The 24846-nt window shown below is 37.2% G+C and overlaps 1 long non-coding RNA gene across 1 annotated transcript in view; it reads left to right on the top strand.

Moving 5' to 3' along the window:
* The window catches only part of LOC311617601, a 1043820-nt gene extending 1019992 nt beyond the window's left edge, over positions 1-23828 (top strand). Inside the window, exon 3 of the long non-coding RNA XR_014794136.1 lies at positions 23772-23828. This is a non-coding gene — a long non-coding RNA (uncharacterized lncRNA). The remainder of the gene's footprint in view (positions 1-23771) is intronic.
* Positions 23829-24846: the final 1018 nt, after the last annotated feature.

The following is a 24846-nucleotide window of genomic DNA, read 5'->3' as shown; positions in this document are numbered from 1 at the left end:
TCTCTCTCCAGACTTTTATATCTCACATAGCTTCAAGTACGATCTATAGTAACCCCCTTATCTGGGGGAGATGTATTCCAAGACCCTAATGGATGATGAAACTGCAGATAGTACTGAACCCTATATATATACCATGTTTTTTCCTTTATGGTTTCTCTTTGCCATATCCAAATTGCCAGCACTTTGAGGCCACTATTAAGTAAAGTAAAAATTATTTAAACACAAGCACTGTGTGTAGTCACAGTAGATTTGATAACTGAGATTACCTACTAAGTGTCTAATAGGTGGGTTGCCTACACATTGTGGGTATGCTGGGCAAAGGGCTGAGTCACATCCTAGGCAGGATGGAGTAGAACAGCATGAGATTTCATTATTCTACTCAGAAACTCATGCAATTTAAAACTTATAAGTTGTTTATTTCTGAAATTTTCAATGTAATATTTTCATACCATGAGTAATTGAAACTGCAAATGTAAAACCACGAATAAGGGGGCACTACTGTGTATACTGCTGATTTCCAACCTCATATGTCTAGACATTTTTCCTTAAACCCATATACAACTGCTTGCTAGACACCTCCACCTGGGTGTTTCACAGGGAACTTAAATTTACACACATATGCCTCTTCTCCAGTGTTACACAGCTAATCCAATGCACGTTATTTCCCCTAGCTGTTCAAACCAGGATCTTCTTTAACACTTCTCCCTAACCTCTTACCCCTTTATTTAATTCGCCATACTGTCAGTTTTACTTTCTTAAATAGCTCAAAACAATGACCTCCTCACTTCTATTGCTACAATTCCAGCGCAAGCCATCACCATTCTCTTCTACCTTCTTAGTTCCCTGTTCCTCTTGACTCTTCACTTCTTTTTCTGGAGAGGAGCCACCATAATCTTTAAAAATTGATCATGCCAGTTCTATGTTTAATATCTTTCCATTGAATTTAGGATCAAATCTCAAATCCTTCAATGATCTTACAGAAGGGCCCAGACCCAATGTCCCTGCCTAATCTACCTCCTAGTTTTTACCTTTTAATTCTTAAATATGGCAAACTCTTTCTAGTGCTCTGGCAGATATTACTCTTCTGCCTTGAAAACTTTCCCCTCTACTCTCTATTCAACCTTTCCTATCTTCTAATATCAACACAAATCTGTGGTCCTCAATGCTGGTGACAAGTCATAATCAGATAGATAAAATTTTAACCAGTAATGCTATCTGAACCTATTACTTATATTTAATTCCTTTGATCTGATGTAGGCCCAGACACTCAAACAGCTTTTAGCCATCTTATCTTACCAGTGCCTTCAAACATCAAAATGCCCCAGGAACCCCCACAATTTGTCAATAACAGTCAGAGGTTGAAAAGAAATAGAATATTTACAAAAACATTTGTTGGGACTTTTATGTGCTTTCTTAATCACACTTTCTATGAACACCTCCCTAGTATTAATGCCAGAGTAATTGCTGCATTTGCCTGAGCAAGGCAGAGCTGAGTCACTGATTCAAGGTGATATGGATGGCAAACCATCTCCAAGTGTAATTGAAGGCAGTTCTTTGAAGTATGTTCAAAAGAAATTATATTTCATTTTAATGTCAAAATTAATGTAGAATCAAGAAAATATGTACTTTCAAGGTAACTTGTTAAAAGAAATATTCCTTTTAAAAATAACTAGTGATCACAAATTATATTGTTCAGAAGTGAGATAAATGTTGCTTGCATTGGAAATTTGGCATGCCTTTATACATGCAGACAAAGAAAAAGTGATTTACTCCAGGCTCTATTAACTTACAGGTAGAAAAAGGCGTCTCTCTCTCTCTCTCTCATTTAAATCAAAGAGGATTTTTTTTTTCTTTTAAGGAGAAAAATATTTTAAATAAACACATTCTAAAATTACATTTTAATGAGATTTTGTGAACAGAACGAGTAGAGTGGCCAGACTCTCCAGAGCAGAAAGGGCCAAGAGGATAAGAGGAATGTGAATTTATTGCCTCATGGTTATGTACAAATGCTACTACGACAACAAGGTCGTTTTCTCTAAATTATAACTTTTGGACATCAGAAACACATGTATCTCTAAAATATTCATAATCCATCCTAGCTAGCTCATTCATTGGCTAGAGCATTTGCCCCTGGTCAAAGACATGTATCTGGGTTGCAGGTTCCCCACTCCAGTTGGGGATGTGTGGTAGGCAACCAATTCATGTCTCTCTCTCTCTCTCTCTCTCTCTCTCTCTCTCTCTCTCTCTCTCTCTCTCTTTTCCACTTTTTCTCCTCTCTCCCTTTCACCTCTCCCTTCTACTCTCATAAAGAAAAATCAATGGAAAAAATTTCCTCCAGTGAGAATTAACCAAAATTAAAAAAAAAAATTCAAAATCCAAACTTGCTGATAACTTTATGAGAAAAAATATATATCTTTGAAAGGAGACTAAATGTTTTACTAACTCTAATAAGGTATTCTTAACCTTACTACTAGTAAAATAAAATTGCAACCTAATTTTAAGTGATTATTTTATTGAATTTTGCATTATATAATTTTATTTTTTAGGAAAAATGTTTAGTCATATGATTAGAATAATTTTATATTACTTTATGATCTAAATATTAATTTAAAGATGTGGAAGTATTTTTAACAATGTGTCTCATTTTGTCCTAAAAAATAGATACTAAATTGTAGAGGCCTCCCTGGGAAATCACATGGACATTCTTTAGATTGTTGTTGGCTGGGCCCAGGACATTGGTGGAGTCATGTCAGTGCACCCCCACCCTGGGAGTGCGTGGGTATTGTCAGTTCCTGGCTTGCCTTTGTCTGGTTCCGGAAGAGGGCTTTGAGATGTGGAACCCTTCTGGCACTGGAGAGGAAGGAGTGGGTGGAACCTGGGCCCTCCCAGGCTCCTTTGATCTTGGGTTTTCCAGTGAAACCCCCTTGTGTATTGGAGAATATGAGACTGACGCACTACTTACTGCACTAACAAGGCACCTTGTATTGGAGAATAAATAAAAGTGCTGCGTTGCTCAGGTGAGTCTGTCTCTCCAGCAGAGGAGGTTGGCGACCCACCCGGGACCCAGCTTGAACCTATTTCTGAGTCAACACTCTTCATTTCATTATTTCTCAATCCTCGGATGCCTCTATGAAGAACCAATTTCATCTCTCTTTCCGTGCTGGCCATGGAAAAGGGAGATCCCTGCTGCATCAGGCCCCACACTAAATAATTTGTGATAACTTTATATTTTGACTCCCATTATACATTATAGTAACTGAATTTTTCACTTTGGAAGTCAGTTTTTTAACCTAGAGAACTTGTTTACCAGCTCTAAGGAATGGCTATAGGGTTGGAATTTTTAGGCCTACGTATCTAGGGGTATTTAGTAAGGGCCAGTTATTGTGTTCAGTGTTCAGGCATATAGAAATGTCCAGAAGATTGTCTCTTCTGTGGAGAGGGGATCTCATCTATTGAAGTAGGCAGTCATGAACACAATTAACCGCATAATTAAGTTGGGTGGTGGATAGTAATACTGAACAATAAAGAAAGAAATGTGGGCCCAAATAAAGTTAATTCTAACTGTGATTAGCTGCTGAGTGACTGGCATAAGATTAAAACAAAAATTTAATTTTTCTCTTTCCCTGTTGTCTAATAGAATATCTTGCACATAGTAGGTGCTCAATTGTTGGGGTAAATTAAAGTCAATACAGGCTCTTGAGACACCTTGCTTTGGGAGTGTGATAGAGATGGCCTCTTTTAGTGTTTTCAACATAGCATTAGTTTCACTCAGGGGACTGAATCTTAAGACAGGAAATGAAGTTTAAATACCAAACAGGATTATTTCCTTTTAAGCTTAATTTTTTTTTTCAAGAAGTTTTTACATAGTATTTTTCATCAACAGAATAGGCAGATCTGGAAATTACACTACCAGGGAGAACTGGAAAAACAATGCGCTTTAAAATATATTTCTCTTTTTCTTATTTAAAATTCTGTACCTGAAGGTTAATTTCTTTGTTAAACTCTCAACTCCTTTTGAATGAAAGTGTCCCTGGGAAAGTCCAAATCTCATTCTGTTGTAATCTCTGAGTGTGAGTCAATAGGCTAATTTTCAGACTACTGATGCCAATACAAAGTCCGTTAGATATGCCCAGTGAAGTTGCACTTGTTCATGGAAGGTAGCAGCATGGAAGCTAGTGTGAGGCATTGTTGGACAAACACAGAAGTGGGAAGCAGACATTTGGAAGAGAAATGAGGAGGCATGTTTGTCAAACTCTATTAGGGCTTATCCTGCCTGTAAGAGTGTGCCACACATTATAAGTGTGTGATAAATCTAGTTAGTCAATTTTTCAAACCTAAATCTTTCCAATTACTATAATTGAAACTGGATTTAATTGAATTAAAATTGAAATTACTGAAATTGAAATCAATTGAATGTTCTGCAGGCTGTGATGCAGGTCAGTATCTCTTGTGGAGGTCAGACTCTGAGGCTCTATCCAGGGAGGAATGATGCTGGTGAATGACCAAAATGCTGGGTCAAGCATCCATGGAGACACTGGGGGACTCTACGAGTTTCAGAGCATGTATATAGAGTAAAGTGGATGCCTCAAAAAAAAACCCCACAAAGATATATAACATTTACAATACTCCACTTTTTATTTTCCCCCTTTTTAGTATTAATAGTAATTCATATTATATTTGACATTGTGAATAAGTAATATCATATCAATATTTAGCATTTGTTGATACCTATTTTGGGTAAGGTCTGGTTGCAATATCTGTCATGCAGTATCCAATTCAGTCCTTATCTCTGAGCCTCCAATCAAGTAACTTAGACTCACCCATACAGTTAACATAAAGCAGAAACAGGATTTCAAAACAGAACAGCTATAACCTCATTCAGAGCTTTTAAGCACTCTGCAATATCACCCACAGGAAAGGATGAAAACAAAGTCCCCTGAGGTCCCAATTTCTGCTCCAACACCACTCTGCCTTTCTGTGGGTCACTCACTATCTTATGGCCTCATGAGACCAGAAGGTGATATTACATGTGCCCAACAGCTCCCCCAGCTCAAACATTCCGTGCTTCTCTTGACCTGGGGTCTACCGGTGGTAGAGATGGGCTGGGCATTATCCCAGAGGGAACTTTATCCCTTACTTCATGATAGGCACATTTGGCACATGAGAAGAATGAGCCATTTGTTCTCTTGCCCTTGTGGACCTCAATGTTCGTGACCTGTGAGCCTCTAAGAACCTGCTATCTCTGGGGAGCCCCTTGACTGTGAGTCACAGGGTGTGCCGTTGCCGTATATGGAAAGCACACTGGGCACCATGGGCTAACTAGGATTACCATGACTGTAATGTTGGTGGCTTGATTCTCAACAACTCTTCTCTGAATCTGGAGGTCAGAGCACAAGCATACTTATGTGACTTAATTTGGTAATAATAGCATGCTTTTCTGATGACAAGGCATACTGTGAATATCCAAGTTTATACTATGCATACTGTTGGTACTTGATATGTATTAAGTTAAACCTTGGCTTGTTCATTCGTCTAAATTTTGCCACTTGAATTTCAAACACTTGTCATGAATCAGACTTGGGATGCGGTGGAAAGAAATTAGGAATTGGACCTCCTTTATATATGAGCTCAAGAGTCATATTTTGTTGTGCTCTTCAGATATTTTGCTTCTATTTGCTTACCCTTAGTTGTTAGATTAAAATAAATAGTAATTTGAGGTTGCTTGGTTTTTAAGTTGCTACAGTTATAGGCACATATTGCCTGGATTTCTAGACCCAAATATTGTTAGTGCTTAAAGAAATCTTAGGGATCATTTAGCCTAATTATTTTATTGGGACATTTTCCCTACACCTATAAAAAAGTGTCTGGATTTTAGCATCAGAAGTGCATTCAAATTCTTGCCTTGCTTCCTTGTAGCTACAATTCTTGCCTTGCTTCCTTGTGAAACTGCAGGCAATCATTGGATCTCCCTTAGTCTAAGTATTCCCAACTGTAAAATAAAAACACTATCTTTACAGATCTATGGAAAGTAGAAACATAGTATATAGGAAGTTGTTTAGCTTCAGAGCCTAGAGCAGAGTATCAGCTGAAGAAATGTCTTTTCTTCCTTATATTTTAACTCTATAGTAACAAAGCTTTTTTTCTATTTTATTTAAAAAATAATTTTAAGTTAAAATAGTTATATTGTAAGACATTTAAATAAGGTAAAAGGAAGTGCCATATTTAATAATATCATTTGTTTTTTTTCCCTTTATTCTGAGGATGTAATAAGAGTAGCCATGAGGTCAGTTATATGGGTGTAGAAGGAGAAGGAAACTAGTAGGAGAATAAAAGAGGATCTGCCTTATTTTAAATTCATGGAGAGTAGATACAGAGGCTGTGAAGTGAAGGTAGAAGAATGGGTTCTTAAAAAAATAACAGAGGTGGAAATGCAAATGATTTTAAATATAGACCTGAAGTATAATTTAGATAATACTACGGATGTTAAAAGTGTAAGATAGATTTCCTGACAATAAAAAATAAAACCCTTTAATATGAATAGTGTAAGCCTACTCAAAATTTTTCAGATTCTAAAAGCCATGTAGGAGACAGAGGGTGAAAGCATGAACTGCACTAAAAATAGACTCATCAAATACATTGTCTGGAATTAAGAGAAGAAGATAAGTGGCAAACTTTTCCCTTCCTGTGTCTTATTCTGGATTAAACACAGGCAAATCATCATATTTAGAAACATGGCTTAAAATTATCTTAAACATTAATGTTTCTACTCAAAACAATATTGATCAACATCCATTTATCATTCATTTATACCTGCATGCTTTATTTTACCCAGCAAAGATTTTTTGAACATCTGTTGAACATTCTTTTATGTTCCAGGAGATAACAGTGAATAATAACTGACAATAAACATGGTCCTCTTAGTGTTATCAACCTAATAGAGAGAGAGGAAGGCAATAATTATATACATATACACACATATATAAGATTATGGTGATACATTATAGGAACTGCACAGAAAGGGGAACTTAAGGCAGGGAAGTAGAGATGGGGAACAATAGCAAAATGGAGGGCTAATGGTAAGAAGTTGGGCCTGGTAAATCCCAAGGTTGAGATTGCCTTGAATTCTTGAGACCAGTGTGGCTGGTAGTGAGGAATTAAGCTGGTAGTGAGGAATTCAGTAGTCACATCAGATGAGGTCACAGAGGCCATTGGAACCATCTCATACAGGCTTTGTAATGATTTTGACTTTTACTCAGAATATAGCAATTAATTTGTATATATATATATATATATATATATATATATATATATATATATATTCTTAAAAATAGCAGCAAAGAAATTAATACTAGTTATCTCAGAAAATCACCAGATCTTAGTTGTTTCATCTCTTCCCCCTTGTCTGCTCATCTGATCCAAGCAACTACCAAGGGTTGAATTTCCCTTCTCTATCTGCCCTGACACTGTCTTTGTTCAGAACCTCGTTATCTGCCATCTGGACTCCAGCATTAACCTCATCTCCTTTCTCTGCCTCTGTCTCTCTGTTATCTCAAATCCATCCTTCTTACTGCCAACTGGTCCTTTAGAAAACACTAATCTGTTTGTGTTGTGCTGATGAAATACTCTTTGAAGTTTATACTTTTTCTACAGCCAGGCTCCTTCCAGGGCTCTCTACATATGTAAGATTACATAAATTCTGATGCAACTCTGCAACTCCTCAGTGTGTACCCCATGCTCCTCAAGCATGTACTGAGTTTTCACACATTGGAGTCAGAATGTCTTAGAATATTTTCACGTTTGAGTCTATCATAAATTATTCCACATTGAGACCCAACAACAAGTCACCATCCTGTAGGGGTAATTTCTAGCTTTTCCAGGTAGAATCAATGTGTCTTTCTTCTACTCATAAAATTGTTCTTCCTGGGTCATAGCATGTCTTACTCTTTAATTAGTTTTTACACATATTTCTCTCTACCAGATTCTAAACTCCTGAAACATAAATACTATCACTCATTTCTCTATATATGCACAGTACCTAAGGGCCATGCCCAGTCCATAGGGAATGCTCATTATCTGGTTGTTGTTTTTTTTTTATAAATAGATTAGAAGCCCGGTGCATGAAATTCTTGCTTGGGATGGGGAGTTCCTCAACCCAGCCTGCATCCTCTCGTAATTTGGGACCCCTTGGGGGATGTCCGACTGCTGGTTTAGGCTCAATACCACAGGGCCTAAACCGGCAGTTGGACATCCCTCTCCCAATCTGGGACCAATGACTCCTAACCACTTGCCTGCCTGCTTGCCTGCCTGCCTGATCACTTCAAACCACTCTGCCTGCCTGCTTGCCTGATCATCCTTAACCACTTGCCTGACTGCCTGCCTAATCGCCCCTAATCACCTCGGCCACTGCAGCTTCAACTGGAAGGACGTATGGAATGATGTCCAGAAGGTCATCTGGCTGTCCAGTCTAACTAGCATGTTATGCTTTTATTATTATAGATGAATAGCCCAGCCAGTATGGATCAGTGGATTGAGGGTCATCCCAATCACCAAGAGACCACCAGTTCCATTCCTGGTCACATCACATGACCCTTTTCAGGCTCCATCTCCAGTGTGTGTTGGGGAGGAGGCTTGTCTGATATAGTTCCAATCGCCTCTTTCCTCTCATCTGCTATGACTACTTAATTCCTCACTACCACCCCCTTTTCTATCTCTTTCTCACTTTCCCTCTCACTCTAAAAACCAATTAAAATAATAATAAAAACTATTAAAATAGATAAATATATTACTATATGAATGGTTATATGTAGGTTGCTAGATATAACGATTTTAAAAATAATTAATATGAGCAGTAGTCAGTGGGTTATTAGATGTCTTTATTATTAAAACATTGGAAAAATTAATTTTTTGATAAAATATTTTGGCCATAGGATTTTTTCCTCAGTAAACTGAGGATTGAACTGGGTGATCTTTAAGACCCTTGCAGCTATAAAACACCATTCTTTTACCATTAATTCATTCATTCACACTGTTAGGCATACATAGTGCTTATTATATATAAAACTATTACTTCAACAAACTGTAAATCGTTCTTTTTTAAAATGTTTTCAGAGATAGGAAAGGAGAGGGACAGAGAGATAGAAACATCAATAATGAGAGAGAATCATCCAACAGCTATCTCTTGCATACCCCCTACTAGGGATTAAACCTGAAACCTAGGCATGTACCCTGACCAGGAATTAAACCCTGACCTCCTGCTTTGTGGGTTGATGCTCAACACTGGCCAGGCTCCTCTTCCTTTTCTTTTCTTTTCTTTCTTTCTCTTTCTTTCTTTCTTTCTTTCTTTCTTTCTTTCTTTCTTTCTTTCTTTTTTTGTAGTTTATATTTGTCTTAGTTAAGTACTATCATAAAGCTATAAATAAATGTATGGTATTTCTTCTCAGTTTATCATCCTATCTAATAAAAGATTAAAATGCAAATTGATCATCACTCCAAAACACAGGATGGCTGCTCCCATTTGATCAAAGATGGCTGCCCCGTGTGGACACAATATGGCCGCCACAAGATGGCTAGCAGGGGAGGGCCAGGCCTGCAGGAGAGGGCAATTAGGGACAAACAGGCTGGCAGGCAGAAGTGGGTTTTTTTTAAACAAAGAAATCTCCCCTTGAAGACAAAGGGCTGAGGCAGGGGTGTTTAGGGCAATCAGGCAGGCAGGAAAGTAGTTAGGGGAGATCAGGCAGGCAGGTGAGCAGTTAGGGGTGATCAGGCAGGCAGACATGCAAGTGGTTAGGGGTTATGAGGCAGGCAGGCAAGCAAGTGAGTAGTTAGAGGCAATGAGGCAGGAAGGCTGAGGGTTTAGGGGCTATCAGGCAGGCAGGAAGGCAGGCTGGCTGTTGGATATCCCCCAAAGGGTCCCGGATTGGGAGAGGGTGCAGATTGAGCTGAGGGACACCCCCACTTCTCCCCTCCCTCCCCCATGCATGAATTTCATGTACCAGTTCTATAGTACGCTTATAAGATTACAAGATGTTCAGGTGTAACCTAAATATATAGTATTCAAGCCAAAAAATGGATACTATTGTAATATTTGATGCTAACTGACATCTTAACACCACTAACACATGGAAAAAACCATGTCATCCTTTCCATATAACATAAATGAATTTGAGAGAATACTTTGTTCATGCTGGAACATATCCATAAATAACATTTCACTATTCAATACAAATTGCTTACATTTAACAGATGAGAAAGTGCATTGACATCTAAACTACTTGACCTTGAAATCTTATAGAGTGAAAGCAAGGAATTAAATTTATAATATAATTGACTATTCTAAAAATAATCTCCTGCAATCTGTCAGTATTTCTTCAAAATTAGAATTTCTTTTTTAAACAAAGAAACCTCCCCTTGAAGACAAAGGCTATCAGTGTAAGACAAAGGGGAACAAGATGGACCCTTATGTTCTAGGAGTGAATGGATTTTTTTAAATTTATTTATTGATTAAGGTGTTACATATGTGTCCTTATTACCCCATTACCCCTCCCCCTACCCCCATCTCCACTCATGCCGTCACCTCCCTGGTATGTGTGTCCATTGGTTAGGCTTATATGCATACATACAAGTCCTTTGGTTGATCTCTCCCCCTTAACCCTACCTTCCCCTACCTTCCCTCTGAGGTTTGATGGTCTAATCAATGTTTCTCTGTCTCTGGATCTATTTTAGTTCATCAGTTTATGTTATTCATTATATTCCATATATGAGTGAGATCATGTGATATCTATCTCTCTCTTCCTGGCTTATTTCACTTACTATAATATTCTCCAGTTCCATTCATGCTGCTGCAAAAGGTAAGAACTCCTTTTTTACTGCAGCTTAGTATTCCACTGTGTAGATGCACCACAGTTTTTTAATCCACTCGTCTGCTGATGGGCACTTAGGCTGTTTCCCAATCCTAGCTATTGTAAATTGTGCTGCTATGAACATATATCCTTTCTTATTGGTGTTTCTAGTTTCTTGGGATAGATTCCTAGAAGTGGGATCACTGAGTCAAATGAGTGAATGGAATTTGAGATTATTTTCAGATAAAGAAATACTACAAATTATTCTTTCTTTCCTTTTTTTCAACTCTATCTTTATGCTTTCTCCTTCAAATGTCTTAAACAGGAACATGCCTATCAAAAGATTATTTGAATCTAAATGAGGTATTTCATAAATGTGCCTTTATATTACACAGTGTCATCCCTATTTAACCAAGGAAATTACCCTTGCATAGCTGGCTGTGGAGAATTTCCACTGTATATTGTTCTAAAACCCTCTGAGATTTTCTCTGGCAGAAAGGAGCCCTTTATAAAAAATAGAACAAACTTTATTTAAAAAAAATATATATATTTTATTGATTTTTTTACAGAGAGGAAGAGAGGGGGATAGAGAGTTAGAAACATCGATGAGAGAGAATCATTGATCAGCTACCTCTTGCACACTCCCTGCTGGGGATGTGCCCGCAATCAAGGTACATGCCCTTGACCAGAGTCAAACCTGGGACCTTTCAGTCCACAGGCTGACGCTATATCCACTGAGCCAAACCAGTTTTGGCAGGACAAACTTTTGTATGTACCAGAACTTTTCTGGATTTTATGTTCTAATTCCTTGCCTCCTGGCCATATCTTGCATTCTAAATATCGCTAATGTGTCATCACCAAGTACCTTTATAATACACAACAACCCTCATGGATATCAATATTAAATATATGTGTATGTATTTATGTATTTATATGCATATATATGTATATATTTCAATCAAGTTGCAGTTAGTGAATAATAATTCACTTTCTTCTTCTTTTAAAGTAACAATTATATGAGCTTTCCTGTTTTCCTGACATGAAACAGTACAGGAAATATAAAAGCATTATTTTATTTCTTTCCAAGACATCTTACTCAAATATAATCATGAGAAAACATTAAACAAACTCATATGGAGAGATATTCAATAAAAATAACTGTCCCTTAAGTTTTAAAATACAAAGTTTAACCACTTTCTCAGAATAAAGGAAACCAAACAAACAATAAATGTAATGTGTGATCCTGAATGGGATTCTAGACAAGAAAAAAAAAGAGCTGTAAAGGATGTTATTGAAACAACTATTAAAAATTGAATATGGACTGTGAACTAGATTATAATACTGTATGAATATTACATTTTCTGACTTTGATCGTTGTACTATAGCTGTTCAAGAGAGTGCCCTAGTTCTTAGGAAATATTTATGAAGTATATTGGGGCAAAGGGATATTATATTTTCAACTTACTCTCAAATACTATAGAATGACAAAGCAAATGAGGAAAAATGTAAACCATTGGTGAATCTTGGCAACAGGAGCACAGGAGGTTTTTATAACTTTTTTTGTATGTTTCATTGTTTCATATTTTACCAAAGTTGTACAAGATATGAAATAACTGAATGCCTTCATGATTATCTTGACAACCCATGTAGGACCAGGGGTCCTGATTTGGGAATTATCGGTCTGGTTTTGTGTATAGGGATGGCTCAAGTATTTAGAGTTTCTGACTTCCAACCCTCTGGTGTTTCCTAATGGAGCCTGCAGTATTCTTTTCGCAGGAAGATGTTTAGGTCACTCATTTAAAAAACCTCACTGGAATGTTGAGAAGTGTGGAGTTCTTTCTTTCTGAGATGATGGGAACATTCTGTATACTGATGGGGCCAGGCCCTCCTGCAAGTGCTTCACATATATGGTTTCACCTCACCCTCACAACAATGTAGGCGTTGTTTTGTCATCCCTATTTTAAACACGAGACAACTGCAACTTGTTCTAAGGGCCTACATAGGAAGCAGTAGAGCCATAATGGAAATCTGATTTATTTAAAGACAAAACCCATGCCCTTAACCAAAAAAACACATTCCTTCCCTGACCTCAGGATCCATGACTCACACTGAATTGTAGTCATTCATCCTTTTCCCACCAGGAAAGGCGTAGGGGGAACAGGATTTCTCTTCCTTCCTAACTTTCCTTTTGCTTTGTCCTCAGAACTCAAGACATTGCTTTGACCATGACTTATCAGTCAGAATTTATAGTCTAAATAATGTTTTTAAGCCCCTAAGGCAAGATCCTGTTTGAGATATATATATATATTGTAGCATTCATTTTACTCAGTACTATGCTAGCAATACAGTATAGTGTCCTTAATCATATCAACGGTAAATTGGGTGATTTGCTGAAACTTATTTCCTTATCAGATATAAAAATAAAGCCCTTTCTATGATTTGCAGTTTGATTTTACCTATTCAAGAAAATACAGTGTTTATTTCACATGGGCATTTATTTATTCACTTATTCTAATGAATATAACAAGCTCCCATTGAGGAAGCTTCATTGGTCTGCTTTATTTCCATCAGTTTGGCTAGATTTATTATTTAGATCCCTTAGGTGGCTCTTTATCTGACTTAGGGTGAGTATTTGCTCATGCAGGCTCTAACGTGGTGGACAGGGTACAGACAACGTTCCCACCAGGGTATACAGCATACCCCACCATGTTTATTGCACAGTGGGCATGACTTTCAGTCCTGATATCAAGAGTTGGTGTTTATATCTTTCCTGTGAGTGAATGCCCTAAGCACATTTGTACACAATGTACAGAAATGCAGAGATGTCAAAACCCAGGACACATGCAGTCCAGCACTTGACAAGCAGAGTGTTATTAGCATTGGTAATAAGACTACCTGGGCTGTCTGCAGAGATCCCTCTGCTTGGGGTCATTCACATTCACTGCACACAACATCCAACCCTGGCTCTCAAATAAGCCAGCTTCAGGATAGACAATAGAAGTCTTGAAAGTAAGCTGAGAATTTTGGGTAGAAATCCATTTATCCTAATTAAGAGAACCTCCTGGCAATTAACACAGTGTGTGTGGTGCTATTATCAGAACTGACAACAGCAGTCTTAGGTACTATGGGCTCAGGGAGCCCTCTCTCCTCCAGAATTCCAGCCCTTCTCTCTGTAAATAGATTCTCTTTGACTTGCAACAGCAAACACACTGAACATTTGCATTTCACTCATCTGCAGGCTGAGCAGGACCCTGCCATAGAAACAAATGTAGCTGAAAACCACCTAATGGCATTGGTTATACAACTATCAGACTTCAGTGAAATATAATACTTTCTAGGACCAAAATAAAGAAATGGAATATTTTGGAACATGGGATTACCTTGGTTTGGTCTCAGTTTTCATTTCTCTTAGCAAAACTTCTTTATCCTTAAACTCAAATGAGAACAATTTAACTCTTATCTATAGTAAGAAGTCAGTGGAAAGAATGTCCCACTTTTTGTATTTAGAAAGCATAGTAGACATTTTCAACAGTTGCTAATGTATTTTTTCCCCCATCACAATTATTATTTTGACAGATGGAGACTGGGATATTCAGAAATGGTTGGCAACTATATTTTTTATGTGTGGGTTAAGAAATACCTCAAAATTGCCTGAACTGGTTTGGCTCAGTGGATAGAGCATTGGCCTGTGGACTGAAGGGTCCCAGGTTCGATTCCGGTCAAGGGCATGCACTTTGGTTGCGGGCACATCCCCAGGAGAGGGTGTGTAGGAGGCAGCTAATCGATGTTTCTCTCTTATCGATGTTTCTAACTCTCTATTTCTCTCCTTTCTTCTCTGTAAAAAATCAATAAAATATATTTAAAAAAATAAATATCTCAAAATGAGTTTCAAAATATCTATTGGTACCCTTACTTTGTTCTGTCCTCTTGTGTTACCTTTCATCACATTATTGCACAACTCCTCATATGTAAAGGAGCCAGTCTTTTCTTTTTTCAGGTCAGATTCTAATTTAGAAATTTGTTATGAACTAATGATGAATAATGGATGAACCAGCTTTCTGCATTGGAGCTCCAGATTCTGAGGGACTTGGGCAATCTTCAAAGTCTGCTGGGATGCATGACTTTGAGGACCAGGGAAAGACCAACTTGAAGGTGCCATTAGCTTCTCCACCTGCCTACTTCTCTACTTACTGCCCACTAGTTTATTTCCCTTAGTTTTGAGAATAAATAAAATTGTCCCATGTGAAAATGGTGAAATACTTGGTTCTAAATTCTGTTTGTATTTGGAAATCCTATTTTCATTATCTGCTAATGCACAGAGCCCTAAGATAGGTGTGAAAAACATACCATATTACTTTTAGCAGTCTTTGATTTGTCAGTAATATCAACCTTAATCCATATCTGCTTTCTGTGCTTGATGCTTATGTAGGTTTCATATTATTTTAAGAAAATTTTGTTTACTTCTTTGATGAACAAATAACACTAAATTGAGATATTTTTCTTGCAGTGGTGCAAGGGACTTGAACAAATGCCAAATATTCATTTGTTAAAGTAAAGGATTATTGAAGTTTGAGCTTTAAAAATTTTTGCATAAAGGATAATTTTAGGTGATTTATAAATTATCACACAATAATAGTATTCTCTGGTTCTTCTTGAAATTTTCTCTAACAGTATTTCTTCTGGAAGAGGCATTTCATGTTAGCCTCCTGGACAAGATGGAAAGTAGAAGGTCTATAACTGGTTGCAATACCCCCAAAAGGTAATCATCAGTGCCTCCAAGTTACCCTGCTGTGGGGCTTCTAATGAATTTCTGAAGCCTTGTGTTGTCAGTTTTTTAATCTATAAAAATACAGATGCTATTTTATTAGATTTATAGATGACTCAAAGATGGGAATGCTAATGAATGCACTAGATGACAAAATCAAAACCAAAATGATCTTGACAGGCTGAAATAAAGGGCCAAATCTATCAAAATGAATAAATATGAGGGCCAGTCCCTGGACCCCCAAACAGCCTCAAAAATACATAATGTAAGAGATGTTGCTTTAGCAGAGATGTATGTTAAAGAAAGCGTCTTGCATCACAGCAGTACAAGGTGAGGCAATAATATGATGAGGCTGTTTATCACAACGATAAAAAGCCTCATCATATCACATATGATATGATTATCACAATTTTATCACAACGATAAAATTGTGATCTTGGATACATTAGTAGATGCACAGTACAACGATAAAGAAAATGATGCTGTTTTTCTTGTTGGTTCAAAACCTTGGGAGCTTCCTGGGTGAATTATGAAACTGGCCCCCATACACAGGGCAAGAAGAGACTGAAGAAAGAGGCAGGTCACTCAAGAGTGGTATGTGGCAGGTTTAATAAGCAAGGAAACTTATATATCAGACTTGTTGCAAGACTAGATCTCCTCAATACAGAGGCCTTGCCTGGGTTCAGTCATGTATTCAGTCCAGATGCTCTCAACAACCCCTTGCTCTCGCAAGGCTGTGTTCTTGAAAATATCTCCCATGTAGGAATGAGTAGAACCTACATTACTAGGATGGGGGAGATGGTGAGGAGCCTTCTATTGCCAGGTTCTGCTTAAGGGTCCAAAGGTAGTAACATCCTCTCAATGACCTCTTCCAATAGTTATCTTGGGATATTATTGGGTCTTCATAATTTATAAGACAAAAGCAAACGAGAGTGTGATTAGCCGCAAGCAACATATTGCATATGGAAGAGTTAAATGTATTAGATAAATTTAACCAGGAGATAAAAGATTCAAATTGATTTGATGCCAATATTTGTAGGAAATGTCAAATGAAGGAAGGATCAGACTTTATTGAGTTGAACTAGAGACAATGGGCAGAAGTTAGAACAAGGAAGAGCTTCTAATAAGAGCGCCAAAGGTACACTGGCTGCCTCATTGGAAACTTCAGAGCCAAAGCTAAGAAATTACTTTGAAGAAATCTCATAAGGAGAATTCAGATGGCAGTGGATTTGATAGCTGGTTGTGGATCTTTTTTCCCTGAAATCCCTCATTATTAATCTTATAATGATGATGTGCCCAAATGAACAAACCTAGAGAATTTGAACTTCAGTGAGAAATTATATGTCCATTATACATAAGAAAAAGTTATGATATAGCTATGATAGAATAGTAATCCCAGGAAGTCCCTGTCTTAAGAATCTTTAAGAGTAGGAGAAGCAATTATATATTGGCTGAGACACTTATATGGTTGCAGACTGGCATCTGAAGCAGTTAGTTTCTTGAACTACCTATGGTTATTTGTGTACCAGTAACCTGTGTTATATCTTCAAAATTGTTGCTTGTCAGTCTTTTTCTACAAACCACTAAGCTCAATAAACCTGTGTAATTTCACTTTATGACATGGGCTTCTCAGAAACTCCTGCCACACCTAGGAAGAGAAAAAACATGGTCCATAATTGTTTGCTTCCTTCATATGGTTCGCTTCTTGTTGTCTATTACCTTGAATGGCTTCAAAAATGTGAGTTAAAACATACCATTTAGTATTAAAAAATATTATAAGTTCTACCCATTAGAAAAAGATCTTCATGCTGAAACCAGTTTGGCTCAGTGGATAAAGCATCGGCTTGCAGACTGAAAGGTCCCAGGTTTGATTCCGGTCAAGGGCATGTACCTTGGTTATGGTCACATCCCCAGTAGGGGGTGTGTAAAAGGCAACTGATAAATGATTCTCTCTCATTGATGTTTCTAACTCTCTATCCCTCTCTCTTCCTCTCTTTAAAAATCAATGAAATATATTTTTTAAAAAAAGATATTCATAATTCTAGCATTAAGATTCCTTAATATTATACAGTGAGAATAAAATAGATGAAATTACAGGAATGGGCAAAAGTAGGTCTACCTTTGTGAGTATGTGAACACAGAGTTTATTCTTGTATTATTATTTATTAATTATTGCATTATTTATTTGTATTACACTGTAAACCTACTTTTTCTCACCCCTGAATTCCTACAGTGAATTCTAGTTATATCTTTTTTGCTCCCTCACCATGTTGTGTATGTGTTAGAAGAAGGGACAGCAGGATGCAGAGTCAAGGTCAGGAAGAATCACAGAAATAAATGTTTGCTGGCAGTAAGCTCAAATTTACTGATCAACAGAATTACCTGGGATTAAAATTCTCTGGGAAAGTTTCTGACTAAGTATTTTGGAATGGGGCTGAGGAAGCTGGGTTTTTTTGTTTGTTTGTTTGTTTGTTTGTTTGTTTGTAAAACATATTCTTATTAATTTCAGAGAAGAAGGAAGAGGGAGAGAAATAGAAACATCAATGAGAGAGAACCATTGATTGGCTGCCTCCTGCACATCTCACACTAGGGATGGATCCTGCAACCTGGGCATATGCCCCAACCAGGAATCGAACCTGACCTCCTGGTTCATAAGTCGACACTCAACCACTAAGCCACATGGGCTGGGCAGGAAGCTGTGTTTTTAACAAGTATCACTAGTATTTCTTATGATCTGACAAGAAGAATGCTATTCTGGACAATTTCAAACTACATTTAAAAGCAAGGCAGAAAACTTTTTTGTTTTTGTTTTTAATCCTCACCTGAGAATATATTTTTCTTTGACTTTTTTGTTTTGTTTTTGAGAGTAGAAGGGAGGAGGAGGAGAGAGAGAGAGAGAGAGAGAGAGAGAGAGAGAGAGAGAGAGAGAGAGAGAGAGAGAGAGAGAGAGAGAGAGAGAGGAATATCAGTGTGAGAGAGATACAATTGATTGCCTCCCACACGTGCCTCAGCCAGGGATAATCACGGAGCCTGCAACTGAGGTGTGTGCCCTTGACCAGAATTGAACCAGAGACCCTCAGTCTGCAGACCTACACTCTAGCAAACTGGCCAGGGTTCAAGGCAGAAAACTTCAGATGAGGAGGAAGCTGTACCAGACAAACCTCATCTAAAAGTTAAAAAAAAAGGCATTGCTGTTTTCAACAAAGATGTCACAGAATTGATTTGTTCATTTAGGCAAGTGGTGCTACCTAAAAACTTTAAGTCTTTAAATCATGAATTACTGAATTGACTTATGTACTCTAGCTCTGCCAAAGTATCTCTTTCCACATGTATTTTGTAGAGAGTCTCAGGTAAGCTGTTTGCCTTGCATGAACCCATCTTGTTACTTTCAACACAAACAAGTTCTTTCTTTTTTTGAACTAACAACCAAGCCACAATAGCAGATGATTTAATGAGCCAAATGTGCCTTTTTCTAGTGAAGAAAACCGAAGGACATTATCAGCTGTTCAGCTACGGTATGTGGGAAGAGATTTAGTCAATATGTTCTCCACTGTTTTTACCAACTGCTTCTCATGTCCTTGTTTTTCCTTTTCTCCTGTTTATCATAGGCTGGCCATTGGAGCTGTTCCTTCTTAATTCACCTCCACCCTTATGGACAAAATTATAACATTCCACAGTACTTGAGGTGGCCATTAGGACTTTTCCCTTTTGGACTAAATTTTGAGACAAAAACTTAAAATTTAAAAGGAGACATTAGAAAACTGTATTTTAATTCACATAAATTATCCTCCTATCTTTTTATTTTACACAAAATATTTAATAGGCAGACATTGCTAATTTAAATAGCCACCTCTTGACATTACATTGGTTTTAATATCCTTCCTTTTGCCTACTTTTAAGGAGGAAATATTCAAAAGAATAGGCTGAAGGAATTATGAGATTAAATAAACTGGTTTATATTGAGAAATGATGCAAAGATGAATCATTGGAAATACTTCTGTCAATTTGACCACAATTTGAATTGAACTTCACTTAAAGTGGATTTAAAGTTTGGGAGATCCTCTGTGTACTGTGATATTGCATGCAAAATATGTTTATTATTTATCTCATCCTATTTACATGGGTATTCCTTATATTTGGGGACACAATCTGGTAAAATTCACTAAGATTATTTGAAGGTCAAATAAACCTTTAAGCTCTATGTTATTGTCTTATGGGATTCTTTCTTTTGTAATCTATTTTCCACCATGTGAAGATGTCCTTTAAATAGTTTTTAAGCTATGTGGTATTCAGTCATAGGGAATATTTCTGAAATATTTCCCTGAAAAAAACTTGGCAGCATATTTTCAAGACATCTTTGTTAAAGCATACTACAATCCATCAAATAAGTTTTTACTTTCCAATAATGTATTTGAAATATTCTTTGGTTTTGATTGTATTGTTTTTTTAAAAGCTCATTGATCTATAAAGCATTTGTATTATTTTCTTCTAGAAACTCTATCAATATTTATTTATGTTAGTCTTTCCCATTTAATATATCTTTATGCTTTACAAATCAAACATGTAGAGAGTATATATGTAATGTAATTAATATATTTATATTTGTGTATTATTTTATTTTATATGGAGGTAAATAGGGTGAATAATATACACATATATGCACACATGCAAACCAGGTAGTGAATAATATAGATGAACAACATGACATTTAGAGAAAGGTAAAGTGATTTGTCCAATGTCATATAGTCAGGAAATGGCTCAGCTAGTTTGCAGACGTAGGTTTGTCGCCTCCAAGTCCAGTGTTATCTGTTTACATTGCTACTATTGTTTTTATTTTTAAATATTGTGCAGATTATTTGCATTTCTCTTTTGTCATTTTTTGACATTTGTTTCTCTAATTCATCCAAGTTTCAAGCTACTTTTGGCTTATAGAGTGAATTAGGCAATTTCTACAAAACCTGTATTTAGTGAATAATCACTAAATTGGTAATTTGCCCATGAGTTGTTTCAAGTTTGCAGCTTAAAGATCAGTTTATTTAACCGATAGCTGCTATTTTAATTAGTGATGCCTAGTAAATCTGATTCAGATGTTTAAGAAAATTAGCCTAGGCCCTAGGGCACAAAAGAGCAATAAGCCAACACACATTTTCAACTTATAATGCTCATTGAACATTTACCAGTTTGGATAACATTGATAAATTATAAATAAATTATTAACATTTTTGAAATATAAAACATTAACTCCTTAAACATCACAGGGCATCTAGTCCAGCATGATAAAATATGCATATCTTAAAATAAATGTGATTTCCTTAGCCCAGTGGTCGGCAAACTCTGTCAACAGAGCGAAATATCAACAGTAGAATGATTGAAATTTCTTTTGAGAGCCAAGTTTTTTAAATGTAAACTTTTTATAATGACACTTCTTCAAAATAGACTCACCCAGGCCATGGTATTTTGTGGAAGATCCACACTCAAAGGATCAAACAGTCACATGTGGCTCACAATCCTGTTTGCTGACCATGGCCCTAGCCAATGTGAGTATTGGTTGGAGAGTATTCTGTACACTGAAAGGTCATGGGTTCAATTCCCAGGCAGGGTACATACCCAGGTTTCGGGTTCAATATCCAGTTGGATGTGTGCAGAAAGCAACCTAATGGATGTTTCACTCCCACATTGATGTTTATTTCTTTCTCTCTCCCTTTCACTTTCTCTCTCTCTAATAAATAATAAATAAATAATAAATAAGTGTAACTTATTTTCAAGTATGTACAGTATGCCTAACTATCAGAATTATTTATGGAGTGACTACTATGAGAGAAATAATAGTGTGGGGCAGTGGAAAGATACCAGTTTTTCCTTCAAACTTTCCTGAACTTGAATTTGGGTAAGTTCTGAAACTTTCCAATGGAGTGCACTTTTTCCATTGTTGTGCACATTTCTAAACTCTTTCTTTATAAAATGTTAATACCTACTCCTCAGGGGACTCATTGAGAGTGGATAAGTGAGCTGCCTATCACAGTCACTGACCAGTTCCTTCCTGACACTGCTCCTCATTTGCTTTTCCCAGCAGTGCTCTGAGATACAGGAAAGAAAAGAGACAGCCTGCTGATTGAATTATTGAACATTGGTTGAAATGAACCTTTTGAAGATCTAGCCCTCAATTCTTCTTGTTTGTTTTTCTTCACTTATTCATTTATTTATCTATTAGATATTTATTAAGTACTATGACATGCCAGGTACTGTGTGATGAATGGAGGCAATAAGGAACACAGTGCTGGAACTACTGAGTGAGATTATAGAGTTAGTTTGGATGACTTTAGTCCAGGTTTTTTTCTATTGCACTTGCAATATAGCAAGGAAAACAAGAATCATGCAAAGGAAACAAGAGTGAACTTTATAAAAGAATATGTAGTTAGCCAAAACCGGTTTAGCTCAGTGATAGAGCATCGGTCTGCAGACTGAAAAGTCCCGGGTTCGATTCCGGTCAAGGGCATGTACATTCGTTGTGGGCACATCCCCGGTGGGGGGTGTGCAAGAGGCAGCTGGTCGATGTTTCTCTCTCATCGACGTTTCTAGCTCTCTATCTCTCTCCCTTCCTCTCTGTAAAAAATCAATAAAATATATTTTAAGAAAAAGAATATGTAGTTAAAATCCTAACTGTTACCCATTAATAACTGGGGAATCTCAGCAAATAGATTGACCAGTCAGGCTAGTGGTGCTGTGGTGGAAGTAAAATTAGAGCTATTGGGCTTAGGGATGGGAACCACAAGACATTCCTCAGAGGGAAAGCATGGAGCCAGGAAATATCATGTTCTTATTTAATGGTGAAGTGGCCCAGTCTAATGAAAGGAAGTACATGTGATAAAGTCACCTAAAATAAGGTTACTAGGCTGAAATGAAGTTCAATGTAGGGAATCTTGAAAATTAAACAGAGACACTTTGTTATTATAATTATAGTTAATATTTATTGCACATTCACTGTGTGCCAGGCTGTTGGTTTTAAATGCTTTTAATATATTAACCCATTTAATCCTTGTCACAACACTATGATATAGGTATCATTAGTGCCATTTTTACAGAGAACACTGAAGCACAGGAAGTTTGAATCATTTGCCAAAGGCCTTACAGCTAAGAAGTTGCCGAGCCGGGGTCTGAATTCCAGCAGTCAGATTCCAGAATCCGACACTTCTGTCACACTATCTAATAAAGTAAGGTGCAAGTAGGAAATGAAGGGATTGACACAATCAGAAAACTATCCATAAAGAAGTGTGTATTAGGCAAGAGTAAGTATTAGGGACCCCACATGGCATATAAGTATGAGTTCAATGGGTTTACAGCTAAGGTGGGTAGGGATATTCAAATGGAGTATATGGAAACTTACTACAAGAAGGTTGTGAGGAAGAAAGTAAACCTAAGTTGCTCCAAGATGTAAATAACTGACTACTTAAAATAGCATGGTGCCATCAGCAAAGATAGAGAAGTTAGAGCAGGTGGCAGTTCTTGGGGAAAACACAATGAACTCATTTTATGTACACAGGATTTGATTTAGCTGTTGATGTTGTGAGACAAACACTTGGAAAAATGGAGAGATGTGTGCAGAAGTTTGGGAGTCATTAGCAAAGAGATGATAGTGAAAGGCACAAAAATAGAAGCACTCGCCCAGGGAGAGACTGTGAGGAGAACGGAGCAGATGGCAGAGGGGCAGGTTAATTAGTAACACTGACTAATGGCTAACCAAGGGTTGCCAAACAAAGCACCTGCCAGATTTGTTTAAATAATAGTTTTTTTAAATTATGTTTACACTAATAATTTGCTCAGCAAACTCTGTCCTTCCTGCACATAGTTTATAGCAAATGGGGCAACTTTGAATCCGTTTTAACAATAAGTGTTAGAGCTTGAGGGAGTCAAACAAATGAAGTTTGTACTAAACATAATCCATCCATCCATTTCCTGGCCAGCCTGGTAAGCACCTTTCTCCTTTAATTGAATATGTACCCCTCACCTTCTGAAAGGGACCACATAATTCCCATTGTGAAACTTACCTGTTTTGAAGTCTTCTCTTTTTTTTTTTTTTTTTTTTTTTTTACCTAAAAGACAGTTAAAATGAGTTCAGTGACTCAGCATTTTACCCATCATGGATCTAATAGTTCTCATTTATTAAGGAGCTCTTACGTGTTTTTTTTTTTTTTTTTTTTTTTTTTTTTTTTTTTTTTTTTTTTTTTTTGTCTTTTCTCCTTGAAATATTTATAACAATTACTCATTCTGAATTTTAAAGCACTTAGCTTTCCCTGTAAATGTCAACTAATTGCTTGCATCACTTTTTGTTTACCACCATTGTATCCTTCATTCTCCAGTCTTAAAGACACACAAAAAAAATTATTTTCTGTCATTTTTGTATTTTCTTTCAAGTCAGGATAGTAAGAAGTTAGAACAATTTTTTGGCAAGTGGGTGGGAAAACTGAGACAGCTGATTCAAACTGGCTTCAGCCAGCACTCTGACTTACCTACCTTCTTCTCCTGTGCATGACCATTCCCTTAAGCCCTTGGACAGTGAGGCTCTGGTCAGCATCAAATAATCTTAGGAACAAAGGACTCTTGACCACAGAGACAGAGGTTTGGTCAAACCAGTGATAATATCTAGAGCCTAGATTCTAGGCCTCAGTTGAGTTTCAGCTCCAGGGCCAGAAAACAACTGAAACCAGATGAAGCTATGCCATGGCCAGCATCAGGACCAGACGCAATGACCAGTGATCTCCTGCCCTAGTGCAATCTCCTGCCATAGACCAATCAGTTGAGTCTATGACCCTGACCCTAAATGCTCATTTTGATGAATCAGTATATTAAAGGACACACATGGAAAACTGATGACTATTCTATTGTGATCCTCCCCTAAAATTGCTGTGTTTAGAAAACAGATAAAACCCTTAAGACAATCTCTCTCTAGAATGTGCCTGTGCCTTCTTTCTTCAAGCATGTGTTTTTGATTTTCCCCCCCTCCTAACCTCTAAGGGTTACCACAAGACTTGCAACCAGGGGAGCAGTGGGCAGCAGCAGCTTGTGCTCGGCTAACCTTTGAACCTGTCTGCAAGGGTTCTCCTTTTACTTCTGTAATTTGTTTCCTGAGTCCACACAGTCTAACTGGCTCACTTCTACCTCTGTGACTTTCTTTCTAAATGGACAGGTCAGCTCTCTGAGCAGCCCTCCTGAATCTTCTCTTAGCCCTCCTGAATCTTCTCTTTT

The sequence above is a fragment of the Pipistrellus hanaki genome, assembly GCF_964339955.1.
Source record: "Pipistrellus hanaki genome assembly, chromosome: 2".
NCBI classification, from domain to species: Eukaryota; Metazoa; Chordata; class Mammalia; order Chiroptera; family Vespertilionidae; genus Pipistrellus; species Pipistrellus hanaki.
This window is presented reverse-complemented; position numbering and strand designations above follow the sequence as displayed.